The sequence below is a fragment of the Nyctereutes procyonoides genome, unplaced genomic scaffold, assembly GCF_905146905.1.
Source record: "Nyctereutes procyonoides isolate TBG_1078 unplaced genomic scaffold, NYPRO_anot_genome, whole genome shotgun sequence".
Classification (NCBI taxonomy): Eukaryota; Metazoa; Chordata; class Mammalia; order Carnivora; family Canidae; genus Nyctereutes; species Nyctereutes procyonoides.
In genome coordinates this window covers 57,567,664-57,590,030 of record NW_026575052.1, presented here as the reverse complement: position 1 = coordinate 57,590,030, position 22,367 = coordinate 57,567,664, and the positions used below count along the sequence as shown (strand labels likewise).

At 39.0% G+C, this 22,367-nt stretch overlaps 1 protein-coding gene across 3 annotated transcripts in view; it reads right to left on the bottom strand.

The window, feature by feature from the left end:
• Positions 1-22,367, bottom strand: part of TAF3 (TATA-box binding protein associated factor 3) — a 176,548-nt gene that overhangs the window by 47,134 nt on the left and 107,047 nt on the right. The window lies entirely within an intron of this gene.

Sequence of the window (22,367 nt, the reverse complement as noted above, 5' to 3'; positions counted from 1 at the left end):
CCTTTGAGGGAAGCCCTCGGACCAACACAAAGAGAGTCAGTTACAGGTTCTCCAGATGAAAGGTCTGGTTTGTTTTTGCTTTTTTAGCTAAAACAATTAGTTAGAGTTCACTATTCAAACTACTAAATAATAATGCTGGTCAATAACAGAGCTATACATTATAAAGTTAACTCTGCAACCCCCTTTTTTTTAAAAAAAAGATTTTATTTATTTATTTGAGAGAGAGAGAGAGAGAGAGAGAGAGAGAGAGGCAGAGACACAGGCAGAGGGAGAAGCAGGCTCCATGCAGTGAGCCCGACATGGGACTCAATCCCAGGTCTCCAGGATCGGGCCCTGGGCCGAAGGGGGCGCCAAACCCCTGAGCCACCCAGGCTGCCCTCTGCAATCCTTTTTGAGAAGATTAGAAACAACAACAACCCAACCCTCTTCACTATAATCTCTCAAAAACCACATAACAGCGTAAATCCAGAGTTAGCATCTGCAGGTCAAGTGGATTATCACCTCCTCTATCTGGCCTAATAACTATCCTCCAATGAAAGCAGTCCAGAGCTGCTAGGGACACTGTTTAAGGATAATAGATATTTTAGTAAGGGAAGCTACTTCTGGACAAGTGTTAATGTTGATGCTGCTAAAGGTATATTAAGGAATTCTTAACAAAGCTGATATTTTCTATTCTACCTGTGTTAAAGTTTGGCTAACATTAATAGGGATAAGACTGTTGATCTGATTATCCTTTGTGTGTGAGAACTTGTTTGAAACTGTGGTATCTGTTGTAATTGATCATTACTACTATCATTCTTCAAAGAATACTATAAATTATAACTCCCACGCTTTTAGGAAAAAAAATATGACAATAAGAAAAGAGACACATTAAGAACCACACTTAAAGCAGTATAGGAACCTTTATTTAAAAAAAAAAAAAAGTCAAGTCTCTGGTAAAGGCTCATGCCCGCTATCTACAACCCTGTTCTTTATATAAATTCACTACAACTTACATACATATATACATATATGCATATATATGCTATACTTCAATCTACAATTATAAATGATATAAATGGTATAGTTCAATCTAAGGAAACCCTGTCATATTAATAAATAAGTAACTTTTCATTCTGCCAGAGTTTTGCACATATATGTGGGATGCTTTCTTGTTTGTCAAAAAAAGGAAATGAGGAGAAATAATGTGAATGACTCAGTGCAGATTTATCACCATGGTGAGAAATACAATTTGAAAGATACTTAACTGGCTAGCAAATTCTGTATCTTATCATAAGATGTGGAAAAAGAATGAGACAGAGATGATCTCTTAGGTGTCTTCTCATTTAGACAATCCATGATTCCAGGTCAATATCTGATCGTAAAATTACATTTTAACCTTTTAATTTGAAATAATTTCAAACTTACAGAAAAGTTGTAAGAACACTACAAAGTCATGAATACTCTTCACCCAGTTTCACCCAATTAACATTTTCCTTCAGTGTGTGACTGCGTACAACTACCAAGTTCCCTTCTACTTGCATATCAGAAATAGGACGGGTCTGTGGTAATGTCCATCTTTTTAAAACTTTCACAGATGTTGATGCGGGTCGGGGAGTCCCTACAAACTCCACTCCAATTTTCCCTCATTAATGACACAAATAATCCACACTCGCTACATTTCCCAGATGAGTGATGAAAAAAACAATGCTTCTTTACCAAGCTTCTCAAACAAAAGACAAAACAAGACAATGAGGCCTGAACACACCAAAAGGCTTTTTAATGGGTTAATTCTAAGCTACTATAAATATTGACTTAGAACAAAATATCTTTTTAAGTAGAATAATAAATGCCTTTAAAGAAACACTATAATCTAAAAAGCTCATGGACATTGGGGGGGGGGAGGAAATTGTTTTCATATGGCACTGAAAGCTTTTTATCTCATTAACTACGCAGATGCATGCAACTTTAAAATTTAGTGGCATGATCTCAAAATAGGCAGAAACTACACTTGCATTTCTAAACTTTACATATACGGACAATAAAATGCTATCTGCATGTATTTCACCAAAAGTTAAATGTATTTAAAATCAGATTTCTTGTGATTTTTCTTAGAAATATACATGCAAAGATTTCTAGCAATTATGGCAGAAACTTAACCTATTCTCTTATTAGTTTACACATCCTGCTGTTTTTATAATAGATTCCTCTTTTATTAACAAATATGAAAGGAATCATTTAGAATGCATATTTTTTCAAAAAACCCCTTGCTGTCTATCTGGATATTGTGGCTATTTATTGTCACCAGTTCTTTGAAGGGACTCACTCTTGCTATTATTCATTCACTCACTCATCTACTGGATGTCTTCTGAAGACCCCTGTGGCAAGTACTCTGTTCAATCCTATATGAAGTCAAAAAGGACATGATTTCTCATCCTTAAGAATCAACCACATTTTGTGTCCATCAGCTCAACCGCCATGGCAGGGATTGGTACGAGGTACACACAGCCACAACTGGGGATATGAGGACATGGCCAGGGGCAGGGTGGGGGGGGGTGGTGTGTGTTAAGACCAAAACCACGCGTACCATCTGTTACCAGGTGCCATGAGTCTACCTCACACAGCTTGCTGAGTCTCCTACATCTAAGTTTTCTCATCTGCAAAACCTCAGTAATAACATCTGACCACCTACTTCCAAGAGTTGAGGATCTTTTTATTGGGGCCATCTCTACATGCAGTCGATGGTACATGTGGGATGATCTACAGGACAGGACAGAGCTATTTCTGCCTCTACACATTTCATAGACTACATGCAATAGTGCTTGGCATTCTAACCACTTCATTTATGCCTCGGATAAAGGCAGTGTCTTTCAAAATGTTGCCACCAAAATATTTTTAAGGCTGTAAAGCTAACAAATGAACAAACTCTCTTCTACTTTTTGAGGTAAGGAGACTGAGAAAATGGACATAACTGAAGTAACCTGATGGAACACTGGGGACGAAGAAGGTTTAGAACACAAGGTGCTGCCAGGGGGTAAGGTTCGGGTAGGAGCCTGTTGTGAGCAGGGTCTGGGGTCACTGGAAAATGGTGGGCAGACATTGGATGCCTGGGAAAGGCAAGAAGAGCACTGATACAAAAACAATCCATAGCAACATTTTATTTGTGGTTCCAAATGAGGCTAAAAAATTTTTCTAAAATCCCATCCACATCCCCACATAAAATATTTTTCAAATTGTGCTGTCTATAATGTAACAGAAATTAGGCCCTTAAAACACAACTCAGTGTGTGTAAGTGGGTAGGTACTTTTTAAATAAACCTATTGACAAAAAAAAAAAAAAAACAACAGAAATTACTAGCAAAGACAAGACAATTAGGCAGTGACAATTCATATGGTACGATCAATCAATAACACAATAAATTAATAGCAGAGTGAAGATGATGTGTTATAAATACTTATACACACACTGACCTGTAAAAAAGCACTATTTCTCTAACATTCTGCACAATAAAAAACTAAAATGCTATATAAGCAAGCCAACCTGAAATGACACCTAGTATTATAAATGGCCTAATCTATATGTTAATGCTGTTGTATCACATAACTGCAGCAAGACTAAGATAACAATATGACTTTGGGGTTTCTATGGCTACATCCTGGGCTAACGGGCCTGAAGGGGCTGGCTGCTGACACCACACAAGCATTCTGAGTGCTTCTTTTTGGTTATTTATGATATGATTTATGATAACGACAACATCTCCTATTTTCTCTCCTCCTCAGGTACAATAAATTGCTATCGTTAATCACCCTTCTTGGTTCAACTATGATTACAATAGCATAATAGGGCCTAGCTATGGTAATATTGTGGATTTTTTAAAAAAAGAAATAAATACAAGATCTCTCCAGACAACGTCAATATCTCTAATATTTTAATCAACTTCCTTTAAGTCCTCTGAAATAAATTCTATTATAACTGAGATTCCATACCGAGGATGTAAGCCCTTCATGCAGATCAAGCACCACAAATTTGCAAATCACTGCTGCCCTGATTTTCTTGAACTCACTATACTAGTAAGACTATGCACACTATGTTATAATAGTGACAAGTTTCTTTTCCAAGACAAGGTGTGGCAGTTTTTTCGTTCCTACATTGATGAAACTAATCTTACTGCTGTTTTTTCCTACCAAGGACCAAACAAATTAGGCAAATTAACCATTCATCTATCAGAAGGCAAACAGAGACAGAATAAAAAAACTTTGCAACCGTTCAGACATGTGTGACCTGCCTTTGCTAGTTACTGGCTATGGAGTTGCTTCATCTTTCTGAACTTCTATTTCCTTTGGTGCCAATTAGGGTTGACACAAAGTACTACCTCTTTGGCTTGTAAGTAACAATAAAAGTATGTGAAGAATCCAGCAAAGTGTGTAATAAATGAGTTATAGTATAAAAACAGAAGATAAATTCTTCCCCTCTCCACATTGATCCCTTTTCGATGGGCTCCTCATCAAGAGGGGGAGCATATGTGCTTTGGCCAGTGGGTGAGAGCTGGCAAATGAGACAAACAGAGGTTTGAAAACCACTCATGTACCGGGGCTTGCCCTTGTACTGCTCCTGGGAAACTTGCAACCACCCCCATAAGAACAAGCTGAGGTTAGCTTGCTGGAAGGTACATGCGTGGCTTAGAGCCCCAGCCAAATCCTCAGACATGTGAGTGAGGCCATCAATGACCAGCTGATGGCAAATGGACAACTAAGCCCAGCCACATCCAGCAAAAGCACTGCATAGCTGAGCCAAACCACAGACTTAGGAGCTAATGAACAGTTGCTATTTTAAGCCATTCAGTTTTGGGGTGGCTTGCTACACAGCAACACGTTAATCATGTATTCACATACACATGTACAATGGATTCATGTCATCTGCGGTGCTTATGTTCTACAAAGGTGCTGTGAACACTAAATTAGCAAAAACTGAAATGTCGCTCCCAGGGGAAATATAAGGTTAGGTTCCTGTGAGGCTCTTGTCACTATGTATTTGTCAGCAGATCAATACATAACCTTGTTTTATGTCATTTAATATATACTGTTGGTTCATTAACACTGAACTTGTTTTTCTTTTTTACAGCCAGAAGCACTGTAATTCACACCTGAATGAAGCTGATGTAACACACGTATTATTTCCATAAGGCATATCCTATCTTTCTGACACTTGGGAATACTGCCCACACTTCAGCATCAGGCCTGGAGGCCATGTAAAACAGCATAATCACTAAAGGGGCACCTTGGTGGCACAGTCGGTTGAGTGTCTGCCTTCAGCTCAAGTCTTGATCCTGGGAGTCCCACGCTGGGCTCCCTGCTCAGCGGGGAGTCTGCTTCTTCCTCTCCCCACTCATGCTTTCTCTCTCTAAGAAATTAAAAAAAAAAAAAAACCAGCATAACCACCAAAAAAAAAAAAAAAAAAAAAAGCAAAAAATTTGAGAAACACAGTACAAAGTACAAACGGACCATGGAAATGACATTGTTTACAGAATGAGAGCTAAAGCAACAAGGCAGAGTGTCACCTTGTGTGGACTCAGCTAGAAACTACATGCCAAGCAGCTTGGATTCTTTGCCATACTTTGCGTGTCTGTGAGTGGCTGTGAAAGCATCAAGTGCGCTCAATGTGGGGCCACACGGTCACTTTAGTGAGCGTGCAGAATTGCAGATACAGAACCCATGCATAACGAGAATCAGCTTTATATAATTATATGGCTATAAATTCATCAGCATTGAATACTTCTATGGACTATGGATTTATTTATTTATTTATTTTTAAAGATTTTATTTATTTATTCATAAGAGAGAGAGAGAGAGAGAGAGAGAGAGAGAGAGAGAGAGAGAGAGAGAGGCAGAGACACAGGCAGAGGGAGAAGCAGGCTCCATTCAGGAAGCCTGATGCGGGACTCGATCCTGGGTCTCCAGGATCACGCCCTGGGCTGAAGGAGGAACTAAACCGCCGAGCCACCAGGGCTGCCCTGGACTATGGATTTAAATAAAAGATTTTATTGGAAGGTAATTCCAGTCCTCAGAAGGCATTTAGTGAAAAGATTAAATATGCCTTAAGAACTGCAACATCGTGACCATATCTGACAAGGCATTTATTTTTCCAAACCCAAACTGGGACATATTTTGGTTTAAAGAGGTCAAAGTACTAGCTATGCACAAACTTTTCTGCTCACGTCACACTACCATTGTTGGGATTTCTGGAATCTACCAAGCTCTTTCCCTTTTCGGCGTCTTTATAGCCACATGTTCTATTCTTCTCTGCTAGGAACACTCTCCCCTTTGTTATTTCCACACTTGTTTCTCTTTCTCACCCTTTATATTTTAAGCTTATGTACTGCCTTCTCAAAGGAGTATTCTTTGGTCATTCCCTATCTCCAAAATAAAGAGTCATACACAACTTGTGACTGATTATTAGCGCAGTTCTTATCTGTTTTCCCAACTAAACTCCACCAGGACAGGAACCACATTTGCCTGTAGCTGTTAAGCAATCATCCCAGGCTGACAACAAATGTTTTTTTCAGAAATTATTTGAAAAATAATACAACAATTTTACCATGTTTTATTGATTCTAAGTTGTTAAAATATAAAAAAGTGTATAGCTCTGAAGATGCAAAGTATCTTGTCTCTGATGGACAAGTAATCATAGTGATGCAGGTCATCACCAACCTGTGGGTGAACTTGTCATTCTTGGTAAAATGACAGGATGCTGCAACTCCTAGATGTTTCAGACAAAGAACTATTTAAAAATTTGAAAAAGAATTATTTGTTCTATGCAGTTAAAAAGTAATGTTTTATATGATAAGAAAGAATTGTTTCTTAGTCCAATTGGAAGCTGTGTTTTTTTTATTAGTGGTACATTAAGAATGGTGCTTCTTAGTGTGGATGATGTCTTAGGATCAAACATGACAGTCGTTCCAAATGATAACTGAATACTTGCTATATTCCGTCTCTAGAACACAGAGAAACAACAGTAAACTGGACAAACCTAAAGCCCAAGGACCTAAGAAGGGAGGACGTTCAAACTGTGACTCAGTGAGAAAAGCTCAGATAAAACAGTGGCTTGGCTGTTGCCCTATGACCTTCATTTTCTTCATTTTTCTCTCCCTCCCTGTACTCACTCACGTAAGACAGCCCTTCGTCACTTAGATCTTGGATACAGTCCTTTGTACTAGACCGACTGGGCACATGACCTCTGTGTTTAGAAGCATGCTCTTTATTTCCAGTCCATACTTTATTTATTATTAAGGCAGTGTTTCATTATAGTGGAAATGGCAATGAACTAGATAGAAGTCAACCCTGGTTTATGGAACCAGCCCTTTCCTATCCTTTGTGTTGATGGGCACAAGATTTTTCAACTGTACGCACACAAAAATACTGTTGGCCCTACTTGCTTCACAGGATTATCACGCACAGACAGCAAAACTCAGTGGGAAATCCTGCTGAAAACTGTCCCAGTGGCCGTGGATGTCAGGGATGGCAGATCCTTTGCTGCCACCTCCCCATTCCCCCGCCCCAACCAGGAGCCAGCCCTAGCCAGGAGCCACTCCTGCACTTGCTCTTACTCCTCTTCCCCCAACTATACAGGTACAATCCCAGATATTTCGACAAAATCCTGAAAAAAGGTAGGCTTGTGATAATTACACAATGACTGTTAAAAAGCAAGATTAGGAAGAAGACTAAATTCGGGATGACTCCAGTTTGAAATGGTAAGAGAAATGATCAGTTTAGTAACAAGTGATAAATTTGATGGGGAAAGAAAATTACTATTTAAGCTTCTGATGTTTACTGTCTCATCCCAACAACGCCAAAGATCCTTATATTTAGGAGACAACCTATAACATCTGCTGCTGGTCTCTCAAATTTGGTGATTCAGAACCAGCAAAAAACACCCCAAGAAGCCATCCATTATTACAAGCCACAAAAATAAGCAAATCACAATGGTATAAAAATTACTAGAAAAATGTATTAAATTATAATCAGCTCTCTCCTGGCATAAAAGGTAGAGAAGGGGAGCCAAGAGGTTGTTAATCAACTTGTGAGTAACAGAAAGTCACCATCTACCTCAACTACAGATTAAAAGTTCTCAAAAATCTGAATCAAAGGTACTGTATTTAACACTAAAACTACTTGGAACTTCATGTCATCTTTGATAAAAGGTATGTCAGGAAGTCACAATGTCTCAGGGATGAACATCTTGATACTGTACTTGTGTGACTTTGCAAATAAATAGTTTTGACTGCAAAAAGCTAACTGTGACCACTCACCATTAAGGCCACAGGATGGGTGAGGTTCTCCAACTCTAAATGCAGAACTGCATCATCTCCCTGCTCAAAGACCTCCAATCACTTGGCATCACAATTAGATTAAAATCCTAATCCTTACTGTGGCCTATAATATCCTGTCATGACCTGTCCCACCCTGACCTTCTCTTCTCCAACCACACTTGCTTCTTTGGCACTGGCCACACTGGTTCCTGGGGCTCTCCCGATGGCCCAGAATGTTCTTCCTCCGGGTATTCTCACGGCTGCTTCTCTCATTTTATCCAGGTCCCCAGTATCACATCCTCACAGGTCTTTTCTTATCACCTTCCCTCTATGACCTACTTGCCTCCCAAGCACTTTCATGCCCTGCTTTATGTCTACTGCAGTCATTCCCACTTACATTATTTATTTGCTCACTATTTCTGTCTCATCCACTAAAATGTAAGCCTTCTGAGAGCAGGGGCTATGTCTTCTAGCCTGTATTCCCAGTGTCTAAGATAGTAGTTAACCCAGAGGAGGCCCTTAATACGTGTTGAGCAAAAGCTCATGACCATGCGGGATTTCTCACTGGTGTGGTTGACACTGGGGGCTAAGGAAGGTCACCTGAGGCAATACATAGTATGTGAAGAGCAGAGAACCAGGGACAGACATCCTGGGACTAGTGGCAGGAGAGGCTCATGAAAAGGGAGTAAGATGAAGATGGGATGGCAAATAAGTTGGAAGAAAACCAGAGGGAAAATGTGAGTACAAGAAAAGGTTTCAACAAGAAAGGAATATTTGCGCCAAAGATCACAAAAGTATCAAGCACACCACTCGCCTCCCTATAAAAGTTATTACACTCCACGCTAAATGCTATGAAATAAGCAGGATAAAATAATAGAGGATAGCAACTAAGGAGGCAGTAGTAAGAAAGAGTGCCATCTCCTTAGTAGAATGAAGACACTATCTTAGTATCAATGAAACACAGATCTGAATAATCAGAACAGCTAGTCAGGAAAAGTATTCTTGGCACAGGGAATAGCACGGAGAACAGCCACATGTATAACGAGGTTGTGTGCCTGAGGCATTGAAGGGAAGTCAACATGGCCAGAATAGTGTAAAAGTACAATCAATGAATGTGATTGGCTAGACACATAGATAGGGATTCATGGGTCATGGTGAATAGTTTGTTGTAAAAGTTTGAGCTTTTTTTCTTTTTCTTTTAAAGATGTACTGATTTAATTTGGGGGGGGGCAAAGAGAGAGGGGGAAAGGGAATATCAAGTGGATTCTATGCTGAGCATGGAGCCCGACTTGGGGCTCGATCTCACCACCCTGAGATCATGACCTGAGCTGAAATCAAGAGTTGGATGCTCAACTGACTGAGCCACTCAGGCACCCTCAATCTGTTGTAAAAAGGTTACTTCAGCAGCTGTGAAAAGAATGTGAAGTAGGTCACTGGTGACCTGAGTGAACAGCTTCAGTCTGGTGGTGGAGGCAAAAGCCAGAGGGCAAGTTGTAAATCACACAATAAAGCACTCTCATCCATTCATTCACCCAACAAATACTTATGACAATCTGTACAACAGGCAATACAGATGTAAGCAAACAAAAGGCAAGGTTTCTCCCCTCATGGACTTTACCTGCTAGTGGGGCAGATAGGCAACAAATAAACACAAAAGAAATTCATGGTGATTAAGTGCTAAGAAGACAATAAAACAGGATCATGTGTGTGTGTGTGTGGGGAGGTTACTTTAGAAAGAACTGTCACTGAGGAAAAGACATTTTAGTTGAGACCAGATTTCTAAGAAAATTGTGGCCATGGGATGATCTTTTGCAGAAGCAGTTTCAGGGAGGACAGAAAGCAAGGCAAGGCCCTGCTCTTGGAACAGACTTCATGTTCAGCAAATGGAAGATAGGCAGTATGGCCGGAGGTGAAGCCCGTGGAGAGTCTGGCGTGCGGGAATCAGAGCATGCCCTGTCTTCTGTGCCTAGGGATCCAGAGTGTGTCTGAGCACAGTGGGAAACCACTGGCCAGTTGTAAGCAAGCTTGATTAAAACAAAGGAAAAGATTGAGAAAGGCAGGCAGAGGCAGCTGAGGAAAGGTTTAAAAATGTTCTTTGTGCAGATCAACAAGATAAACTATTAGATAAGACATAACAAAAGAACCAGAAGATAACATATCCCACAAATGGGAGGGAAAAGAATGAACAGTAATAATGAAGCTTAAAATAACTGATCTGACTGAAAACTGCCATACCCAGTAGGAAATCGATTATTATATGCTTTATATTATATACAAAGAAAAAAAGAGCAAAACAAAACCCCACTAAGCATGCATGATCAGCATTGCTACCCAACATTTCCACCGTAAAGCAAATAGACATATATGCTGGAGGCCAATGCACTTAAGGAAGGCTGTTTATCTTTGGGATAATATCTTACTCTATTTTGACACTCTACTACCATAAAAATGAAAATGAAGTAAAAACTTACAACTACATTTAAGAGGTTTGATGCTACATCTTTATGTTGCAGACATTCCTAGGTACAGGGTAATGTGCACTGGTTAACCAACTAATGAAAGGCTGTCCTGGCGCTCTAAATGACCTTGACAAAATTCTAGAAAAAAGATCTCAAGACCTGGGGCTCTCAAGCTATTTTAGTATTAGCTCGGAATAATTGTCCCACAATATGAGTTTTTTGATTAATTGCTTAAGATAAGGCCTCCTTTTCCTTGCTGGCCTCCAGTGGTTCCCTCTAGTTCCCATAATCACTATTGTCTCATTCTTCTAAACCCTGGAAGGCTAAGGGAAAAATCAGAGATACACCAATTCCATTACTTGAGGATTAGCTAAGAGATAACCCTTTGTATTCCATTACTGACCATTATTTAGGTAATTATTCAATAAGTATCTTACGTTTGAAAGATGCACTAATTGTTTTCTGAGGCTCACTCCTGCTCTGTATCAGACAAGTTACAAATGCTATGTTCTTTAACACTGTAAATCTACATTTGGGTCACGTGAGAAAAATGACTAGTAACTTTTACTGCATTTCATTTTTCTTTGATTTCTTTTCCTACACAAAAAATAAAAGCTGAAACAAGAATAATTAGTCTGTTGAAGGTCTTACTGACTGACTAGAAAATTAGGACTCTATTTTTGACCAGATTTATGTCTTGCAAGAGTCAAATTTTTGCATAATTTAGACAGAAAATTGGCAGGGGATGGCTGTTCCATCTAATTTCAGCAGAATTAGTATTCAGCCACCTGAATTTTTGGCAGTAGTCCAGTATGTTTATCCAAAGCAATAAGTTGATAGAAAATAAAAAGCAAATTGACAATCGTGCCTAAATAAGTTACATTCTCTCCCTCTCTCTCACATGCGTGTGCACACACACACACTTTTTTATAATGAGCAAATAATTTTAAAAGTATATTTCATAAATAGTTATGGTTTTGTATTTTTCTTAATTCAATTGCAGATAGAATAAGAAAATCCATCCTATTTTCAAAATACAAAGAACCCTATAACAGTAAACTGACTCAAACATGGTCTACAAAAGGGTAGAGTTGTTTTTAATTACTTATCCTCCAAATAAAGCAAGTCAGATACATCACTTCTTGACTATCTCTGTTAATAGATGAACATGATAGGGCAATGATTCTAAGTTCATTAGTAACTGCTGTGGAATGCATGCTAATAGAATGCTGAAAGCCCTGTAACGAATTCTTGCTTGCCTTTAGTTCCTCCTAGAACTTCAGTTTGGCACAGAAAAAAAAAAAAGCTAAGAGGCACACACATTTAATGTTTACTGGGCACCTACCATCTGTAAGCCTTCAACTCAAAAGAAAACTGAAAAGTATTCTTCAAGGCCATATTAACTTTGTGTCTGGCAGTGTCCAAGTTTGGTGGCACTGAGACACTCCTGGCAGCTAGGATGGAATTGGCAATGAAAGCGAAGAATAGTATGTAGCTTGGAAGCCATGCAGACAAGGTCCGCCAAAGAGAGGCTTCCATTCGGTAAGCATTTGTGCTGGGTACCAGGTGCTAAGAACTCAAATAAGTTGAAGACCTCCAAAATGCTCATCCACATGAAATCTGCAAACTGAGAAACAAATATTTAAAATGAGGTAGTTTGCAATAAGAAAAGTAAACACAGTACTAAGGAATCTCAGAAATAATAATAGCACCATCCAATAGAAATATAATGCAAACCACATAATGTAATTAAAAATTGTTCAGTAGCTACATTAAAATATTGAAAAGAACAGGTAAAACCAATTTTTATTTAACTTGATATATAAAAATTATTATTTCAACTGTAATCAATATGAAAATAATTAGTGAGATAGTTTAGCTTCTTTTTGTACTAAGCTTTCTTTTTTTTTTAAAAAAAGATTTATTTATTTACTTATTCATGATAGACATAGAGAAAGAGAGAGAGAGAGGCAGAGACACAGGAGGAGGGAGAAGCAGGCTCCACACCGGGAGCCCGATGCGGGACTCGATCTGGGGACTCCAGGATCGCGCCCTGGGCCAAAGGCAGGCGCTATCCGCTGAGCCACCCAGGGATCCCCTAAGATTTCAACATAAGGTGTATTCTATACTTACAGCACCCACTGATTCAGATGCTATATTTTCACTGGAAATATTTGATCTGAGTGAGGTTATATAAAATTTACTGTTGAAAAAGCAGATGTACATACCTGAGTTGTTCCAAACATACCTAGAAATTTTTTAATAGTGAATAAATCATCAGTTTCTAAATTTAAATTAGGTAAAAGTAAATAAGTACTAAATATATAATAAAATAAAAACTAAATAAAACTAAAAACTCAGTCTTCAGTCAGGTGAGCCACATTTCCAGTGCTCTATGGCTAGTGGCCATCATACTGGATGTGCATGTCTAGAACTCCAACAGGACAAGCTGAGTTGGAGCTTAGAAGTTTTTAAGGTCTGGATTAAGAGGTAACTGAGAAGCAGAAAGAAAAAGACTGACTATGTGGTTGACTATGTGCAATTAAAAGAAAACTAGAGAAGCAGTATCAGAAATAGCTGCAGAATAATCACAGTTTATAAAGAAGAGGGGGAACCAAAAGGAGCAAACACTCACTAATGGCCTATAGTGGACTGTGTCCTAACAAGGAGATGCTGGGGACTGAGTTACATAGAAACCTGGTACTCTAGAACCGGAATTTGTGGTTCCCTTGGATAGCAGCATGTTCAGTTTCAAATAAGAGCAGATTTTAAACCCCCTATACTCATGTAACCACTGGTCAAATTAGCTAACTTTGCTCCATTCCTCTGGTTGCTAAAATACAATATAAGGCAGTAGTTAAGCCCTTGGGGTTGGGAGCCTGATAGCTTGACTTCACTACCTGTCTTTACTGCTTGCTACCTGTGTAAACCTGGGGAGGCCTGTCTCCAACCCTTGTCTGTAAAATAGAATAATCTGGTAATATCTATGTCAAAGGGTTTGTGTAACGATATAGCTAATGTCACAAAGGCCTTGGTGTGGCACCTTCTACATACAAAGTGGCCAACAGAAGGTAGTTGTTACAATTAGTCCAACAGGCCAGATCTTTGCCATCTTTTGCCTGGATTATTAAAATGAAAACTAGCTGGACTTTTGGTTTCCAATTTCTTGCTACCTCCAGTCCAACATCTACTTTGCCATCAGAATTACCTTTTGAAATCAAGGATGTTCATCATGCCTATTCTTTAGCTAAAAAAGCTTCAAAGACTTTCAGACTTCTGCATCTGACTGTATAACTCTTCCTACATTTCTAATATAGAAGAAAATTTCAATACTCTTATTGTAGAAGACTTTTTTTTTTTTTTTTTTTTTTTTAAAGACGACAGTAGGGATGCCTGGGTAGTTCAGTGGTTGAGTGTCTGCTTTGGCTCAGGTCGTGAACCCGGGGTCCTGGGATCGAGTCCTGCATCAGGCTCCCCGTGGGGAGCCTGCCTTTCTCTCTGTGTCTCTCATGAATAAATAAAATCTTAAAAAAAGAAAAAAGAAAAAAAGACACTTATCATACATCTTAAGAATTCAGAAAAACCCTGACTCAACCCTCACTCCTTGGAGAATGATCACTTTCGTCTTCTTCCCATAGAGCACAAAAATGAAAAAGAGTCCTGGAATCAGACTGATCCAGGTTAGAAGTGTGATTCTGACAAGTATTAGCTCTGGACTTTAGACAAAACAGTTAACCTGAGTTGCATGTTCTCCTCTAACAGGTACTTTGCAGGGTTGTTGTGAAAACCCTAACATTGTACCTAACAAATGGAGGGCACCTGATGATCAGTTTCTTTCCTTTTCGTTTCCGGGCAATAATTCCCTCCTCTGTGAGTAAGAGACATTTGTTTCTATCATTGTTTCTCTTCTTAGCCCGTGAGTCAGAAAACCTGACTTACTCACTCTGGAGTCCTAATAAATATTACAGTGCCTGAGACATCATAGGCACTAGGTTTAACAAGTCTTTGTTGAATTAAAATGAATCACACTTTTCCAGAATGTGCAACATCCAGTCATGTTTATTCTAGATTAACATGAAACTTACATGGTCTTTGCTGAGACTACACTAGAAAACAGACTGGGGATAGAGTGGGCGTGGTCAGAAATATGCTCTGTAGTTGGGGATATCAACTTAGGAGTATGATATTTGCTATTAACAACTCATTCACTATTGGATAAACAAAGTGTGGCATGTTCATACAACGGAATATTATTTGGCAACAGAAAGGAATGAAGTTCAGATACATCCCACAACATGGATGGACCCTGAAAACACTACGATAAGTGAAAGAAGCCAGCGAGATCACATATTACAGTATTCTATTTATATGAAATGTCCAGATCAGGCAAATCTATAGTGGTAGAAAGTAGATTAGCAGCTGGCTAGGACTGGCAGGAGTTGGGGGAGATGGGGAATGACTGGTAATGGGTATGGGGTTTATCTGTGGGGAGGATGAAAATGGTCTAAAACTGACCCTGGTGATGGTGATATGACTCTATGAATATACTGAAAACCAGTGAGCTGTGTATGCTTATTGCTGGTGAACTGTACAGCATGTGAGTTGTATCTCAATGAAGTTGTTGTATTACAGCAATCATTCAATGACGATGTGGATGTCTACTGGGTTGGAGGCAATTCTCTTGGCACTGGGGGTACAGTAGTGATCAAAACAGAGAGCTCCTAACTCCATTGGGATAAGAAGCAAAAATCCCACACATATATGCTATGGGGGAAAAAAAAAGATAGGATTAAGGGGCAGAGCGGGATGGGTGTGCTACTACAAATGGGGAAGGGGGGATGGGATATTTTTAGATGGCAGTGCAGAATGGGAATCCAGAGATCCCTTCTTCCATAATGGTTGCTTCCATCTCAGACTTAACCCAGTGAACTAAAGAGCACTGCTGTAAAAAGGTTATCTTTCTCTTCCTGTCATTTTATGACTGATTTTGATTATAAATATTTAAAAAATCATTACCAATGGACTTGATATTCTCAACACTGCTTGGCTAAACAGCAGAGTAAAAATTCAACCAGGGAGAGAGAGAGAGAAAGAGAAGAAAGACAGCCCATCAATGATCAACTGGCTTGACTATCTTCTACTCTGAATTTGCTGTTTTCTCCTTTCACATGGTCTGTTTTACCTGGCGAGCCTGCTAGCAAGGGAAATGTCTTTTCTGTGAAATGCCTCAAGTATTTCGAGGCATTCAATACACGTCAAGAAGTCAGTGAGATCTTATTTGCTGAGTAAGTGATACCCTCACTATAGTTAATTTGAGCACTTTAGAAGGGACATTAAGTGGCGCTTCTGTATGTGACAATGTAATCCTCACATTGAATGCTTGTCATTCTGGTACGCTTTTCAAGCCTCTCCCCTCTCAGACTTTCTTGTTCTCCTTTTTTAGAGGGAGGACATTTTAATTCTCACCACCTTTTCTTTACCTTCATTAACATCCCTTTTACACTTGCTTCTGTCTAGATATCAACATTTTATTTTGCTATTTCTTATATCTGCATCTTCTTCCAGTTTCTCTCTCCTGCAGAAAGTCACTAGGTTATGGAAGGAAGACTTCTGTCACAATACGGACCACCCAGAGCAGTTCTGCTGCCAGCACTGGCTGACCAGGCTGCTCCAGATGAAGCCAAAGTGGAGAACAGCTAGAAAAATCTGTGAGCGAGCTCTCTCCTTCTCTCCCTCCCTCTCTCCCCTTCTCCCTTCCTCTCTCCCCATCCCTCCCTCCCTCTTCTTTCTCTCATCTCTTTGAAGGCCTCAGAGAGTCACCAAGGAACCTGTATTTGTAGGACCTGGATCCAGAAGAAGAATGGATCCAGAAGGGTGAGGCTAACATGAGCCTGTTTCTTTTACCTCCAGGTGACTACAAGAGCAGTGCTGACAGCCTGCACGTGGCTCTCTAGTCTCAGGGAACAGAAAGAAATGACAGGACTGACTGACCCTTAGTTTGAGCAGAATCAAAACAGCTGCTATGTTGAGAACAGATGTTGGGGGCACAAACAGTCACATAGGGAAGCTGTGAGGTGACTGCAGCAGTCCAAGAGAGAGGTGACAGGGCTTGACCCCAAGGCAGTGGAGATCATGACTGGAGGTCAAATTCCTGTTGGGACGAGAAGATTCCAACAGTCAATCCCAGGGCCTGTAGGCAGCTTTTTTGAGGGGAGGCGGGTGGTGTATGATGTTTTTAAATATTTTTCACTGGCTGCCAAGATTTAAGAACCCAGAAACATCCCCCTTCCTCCCAAATCTAAATGTCCTTAAAAAAAAAAAAAAGTCCTACCCTTACTAAAAAGGTCATAAGACCAAGAATTCTATGGGTATATGCCCCCATACCATGGGGGCATTGTAAGGACGTTCACCTGAGATGGGGCATATGTACTTTATTGTCATGGTATCTCCCAGCTCCTCTTGGGCTTACAACCCCACTGGAAAGCCTGAAATGGACCTATCCCAGGATCCTCTCAGATGGCAATGACTTAGGTCTTAGATAGATCCTCTAAAGTTTTCCCTGGAACTCTGTTTCACTAAGAAAGGCCAAACTTACGGTTTTAAAGGCCCATTGACAAGAATGTTTTATAGTATTATTACCTCCATGAAGAAGTGTCATATAAATATGAAAATACATTTTTAAAAATGTTTCTGGATGGAGGAAAAAAGTATTATAATTCTCAGCTGAAAAAACTCCTGAACTACCAGAGACAAGTCCTATAAAAATGCCAAAGAAATTTAATTAAAAAAGATAGGCTAGAAATGTATTTGATAAAATATTTACCATAAGTATCTTTTCAGATAAGTAATATTTATACAGTATACTCATTCTGCATGGAAAGCCCTACTGAGAACTATAAAAGGCAATTTATGTATCACCATGGACGTCTGCCACATAGACTCTCCTTTTCCCTGGACTCTCACAGAAAGACTTCTTCCAAATCAGAATTATGAATTACAAGAACATAACTAATAGAGCATTACAGAACTTAGCAAAAATGTTAACCTGTCACCTTCTGAAATAGAACTGAAGCAGAACCACAGGTTACAACCCCATTTGCAAAGAAAGTGACCTCAGAACAAATATTCCTGACTCCTTGAACTACTGTAGTCAATTTGATGCTTTTGGGAAAAATGGTAACTGAGACGGGCCTATTAAAAACAAACAATATTCAAAAGTAAAAACTTATTTAAGAAAGTAGGAACATAGTACTAGATCCCCACATACACTTCTTTCTTTCTCCTTCATTGCCTAAAAATAGGTTCAATGCTTCTCTATTAATAACAGCCAAGACTGTAAAAACTCCGCTCTTAAAACCTTTCTACTTTTGCTCAACACTGCTACCTAGTTCCAGTTAATGCTTTCTGTTACCTACTTGTGATTCCTTGAGAACGTACTGCTTTCCAGATCTAATGTAAACAGTAAGCAGGAAAGGTATTTCCTAGCCCCAGAAATTCAGTCTAGCAGGGAAGATACACACAAAAAATCAGAATACAGTGAGGTAAGGGTACTGCCAAATAAAAAAAGAGGGTTCTTGGTCCTCTGTCAAATTGCTCAGAAAGTTTTACTTGACTACTCCCCTTCACCACTCATTTACTCTTAAACTGTTAACTGACTGACAAACCACTCACCGGAAATGCTTTCCCATGGTCCCTTGTGACTTTCTCACTACAAATAATCCTCATCCTGCCTGACCTCTATATAATAAGGACCGCTTACCGCTCTTTCTTGAAATTCTCTCTCATTACATTCATTTAAACTTTAGTTCAACAAATCTTTATTGCATATTGAATCAATGCCAAGAGGTAAGGAAAGTACTGGACATAGAAAGACTTCCAACCTGGCAATGAGCTCTATCTAGCAGGCAAAACATGACAAATTTGCTGGATTAACTGTCCCGAAAGACAGCACTCCAGATGGAAATCTTGCAATGATTCCTATTTTGCCTACTAAGCTGAAGATGACCCTTTTAACCTTCAACTAGATTTCTGTGGCTCTCTATAATATGGTTTGACCTTGACTTTAATTTTTTCCTCCACTAACTTTCCTTCATTCCAGCAACACTGAACTACTTTCAACAAGTCATGAGCTTTCCATTTCTGTGCTTCTTGTTATATTGTTTCTGCCTGAAAGCTTTTTTCCCCATACTTGCTTATCAAAACCTCATCTATTTTATAAGAACTGTCTCCAGTAATAATTTCCTTCATAAAACCCTTCTTCCAATCTGATTTGAGCTCTTCATTCCCCAAATCCCCATAGCAGTTTCTAACTTTCTGGGAATACTTGTGCTTATTGTGTTTTATACAGTTATTTACCTGCGTTACTCAGGATTTGAAAACTAGAAGCTTGTCAAAGATATAAACTATGCCTTAAATCATCTTTGCTTCTTGAATCTTTTCAAGCAGATCTATAAATATTCATAAGATATTTATATGAATGACATCACGCTAAAAGACATGGTGAGGGCTCAAATATCTATTATATTTCATTGAATTTAGACCAAATCATCTGGTGGTTTCCTGATAAGAGCTGCGTGAGAAGTAAATGTTTTCAGACCATGCATGCCTAAGATGCTTCTGTTCTACACCTATCACTTGATTGCTGGACTGTAGACAGAAGCTGAGGTTGAAATGATTTCATTCTCAATTTCAATGACACATACCACTGTCAGACTGTGTATTTTGTGTGCATTTTTAAATCATTCATTGTTATGTACCATTTAGGCCCTTTAATATATTCAAATCCTTTATTTCTGGGAAATTTTCTTGTATTATTTCTTTGATAGTTTTATTTCCTTTCTTTTTATATTATTCTCTCTTCCTGGAATTCCTCTCAGTAGGCTCTAGGACTTCCCAATGGGCTCTGTAGGTGTCTAATTTTTGCCTCTCTTGATTTAACTTTAGATTTCCCTGACTTTATCTTTAAACCACTCTGTACAATATTTTATTCTGAATACTATCCTCTCAGGTTCCAACAACTTCCTCTCATACTGTGATTGTTTATTCCTCTTTGACAGTTTCTGTTCTTACCTCTTTGAAGGGGTATATGTACATGTGTGCAACACATGTTCCACACATGTGTAGTTCTGTCCCATTTACTGTCTCTATTTCCAATGGTTTTGTTTCCTGTTTTTCATGTTGGTTATTCCCCTCCCTCCCCCAATGTCTGGCAGTTACTGGCTGACTTTCTATTGACTTAAGAGTAAAAGTCATGAAATAGTAAATAGGAAGCTTGCTGGAAGCTCTATATGAAATAGCTGGGCTTCATTTTAAGACAAGTTAGCACTAATGTTAATGGTATGATCAGGAGGCAATTTCTCTGAGATGATTTGGTGTCTTCAGAGAAGGCTCCTCTCATTTTCTGTAGGAATGCAGACTTGTACCTCAACTCCACGTTCAGTAGTGAGTATCAACCCTGTGCTCTGCTGAGCTCAGTCACTCATTGTTACCAATAAACAAACACAAGCAGATGAACTACTCATCTTGTGCAGAACAATGGGGAAATGGTCAGTCCTCAGGAGTGAGTAACTGAGGGTCACTGCTCCTTGCAGACTTTCAAATAATTCCTGTTTTCAGCTCCTGAACCCTTTGAGGGAAGGACAGACAGAAGCAGCACAAAGAATTTTTAGGATAACAAAACTGTATGATACTATAATGGTGGATACATATCATTACACATTTGTCAAAACCTATAGAATGTATAATACCAAGACTGAAACCTAATGTAAACCAAAGACTTTGGAAGATAATGGCATATCATTGTAGATTCAATGATTATAAGAAATGTGCCACTCTGGTGGGGGATGCTAATAGCAGAGGAGGCTGTATGGGACAAGGGTGAGGGGAGTGTATGGCAGTCTTGGTACTTTTTGGTCAATTTTGCTGTACAGCTAAAACTGCTCTAAAAAGTCAATTCTATTAAAAAAAAGGTACAGTTCAAATCTTACTTCTTCTTGAAGTAAAGCTTCAAGTAAAGTAAAAAGTTTCGTGAAGCTTTTCAGAGAGTTTTATTCTCTACTCTAAAAGAACCAGCTAACATATGATCCTTAAGCATATACTACTTTAAACTATTACTGAAATTCTGTTTTATCTTAACTAGAAGCTCCTAGAAATGGCATTTTATAGCATTTGATAGACCCCAAGATGCCCATTAAATTATTTTTTTTTAGTTTTTTAGATTTATTTTATTTTTTAAAAGATTTTATTGAGAGAAAGGACAGAAGCAGGGGAAACAGCAGGCAGTGGGAGCACATAACTAATATTTTGTTTACCAGAATCCATCTTAATTCACTGCCCATTGTTTGGCTTTATTTACAATTTCAAAACCATAACTAGAATCATATCACCTCTCTATTTTAATACACGACCAGCTCACTGGTCCTAGATGTCACTCACTGTCTCTCGTGGATGAATCCTACCACTCTGAATAGGTCTTGCTGCCTCCATCCTTGTGCCCTTGATGGTTAGCAGCCAGAGTGAGATTCCAGATCATTTCACTCCTCTGGTCCAGAGCTTCTGCAGGCTTCCCACCTCACAACACTAGCTCAAGCCCTTGTCACAGTCCACAAACACCCTCCTTGCTAGACCTCTTATTACTCCTTTCCTGCTTACTCAGTTCTAGTCACACTGTCTCCCCCCTGTTCCCGAATAAACTAAGTGCTTTCAGCCATGAGGCCTTTGAATCTGCTCCGTCTGGAATGTCTCCACTATGTGACCACATGGCCTGTTCGCTTACTTCTTTCCAGTCTTATGGAATTACTACTTCTTAGAGAGACGTCCCCTCAATTACTTATCTAAAGTAGTAAGCCCCGCCACTCTATCCCTCCGCCTATCTTTATTTTTCTTCTTATTACTTATCACTTGACACTAACATCTACTGCTTAATGTATGCTGTATACCCTAGAACATATGCTTCATGACAGCAGACTTTAGTTCTGTTCACTACTGTGTTTCCAGCTTCTAGAACAGTGCCTGCCTCATAATAAAGGCACAATGACTATTTTTGAAATGAATGAGTGGACCACTTAACAAATTGCTAGCATTTGGTGTTTAATAGCAGTTACTACTTCTCAAAAAAAATCATAGTACGTTTTAGTATTAACAAAGTGGAAGGAGATAAAGATCTTTATATAAGGAACGAATAACTACTGTATTCTTTGAATTAAGATGCCAATTATAAGACAGACTCATGTTATGTACCACTGAAACAAAACTTGGCAATTAAATTATGAGGATGCATTTTCATCACTTTGAAATTTTATTCTAGACTGATTGAACAAGCTGCTCTACATGTATTTAGATAGATTCTAATATATCACTCATCCACATGTTAAAAAAAAAAGTAAAATAAGTTTAACGTAGCCCTAAAAACTTCTTTAGTTAGTGTCTGATTCTTCTGAATTACTTTTCAATCCCGAGTTGTCAAAATCCATGCTCTGCCACACAATATCAATCTCTATGCCATTGAGAGTGTGAGAAATACAGCATTCTGTGTTCAATGAGCATCTTTGAGATTTTCTCAGAAGCCATGATGCTCATTTTGTAAGTGTTGGTGCATGTGTGCAGGTGATGACAACTGTGTCAGG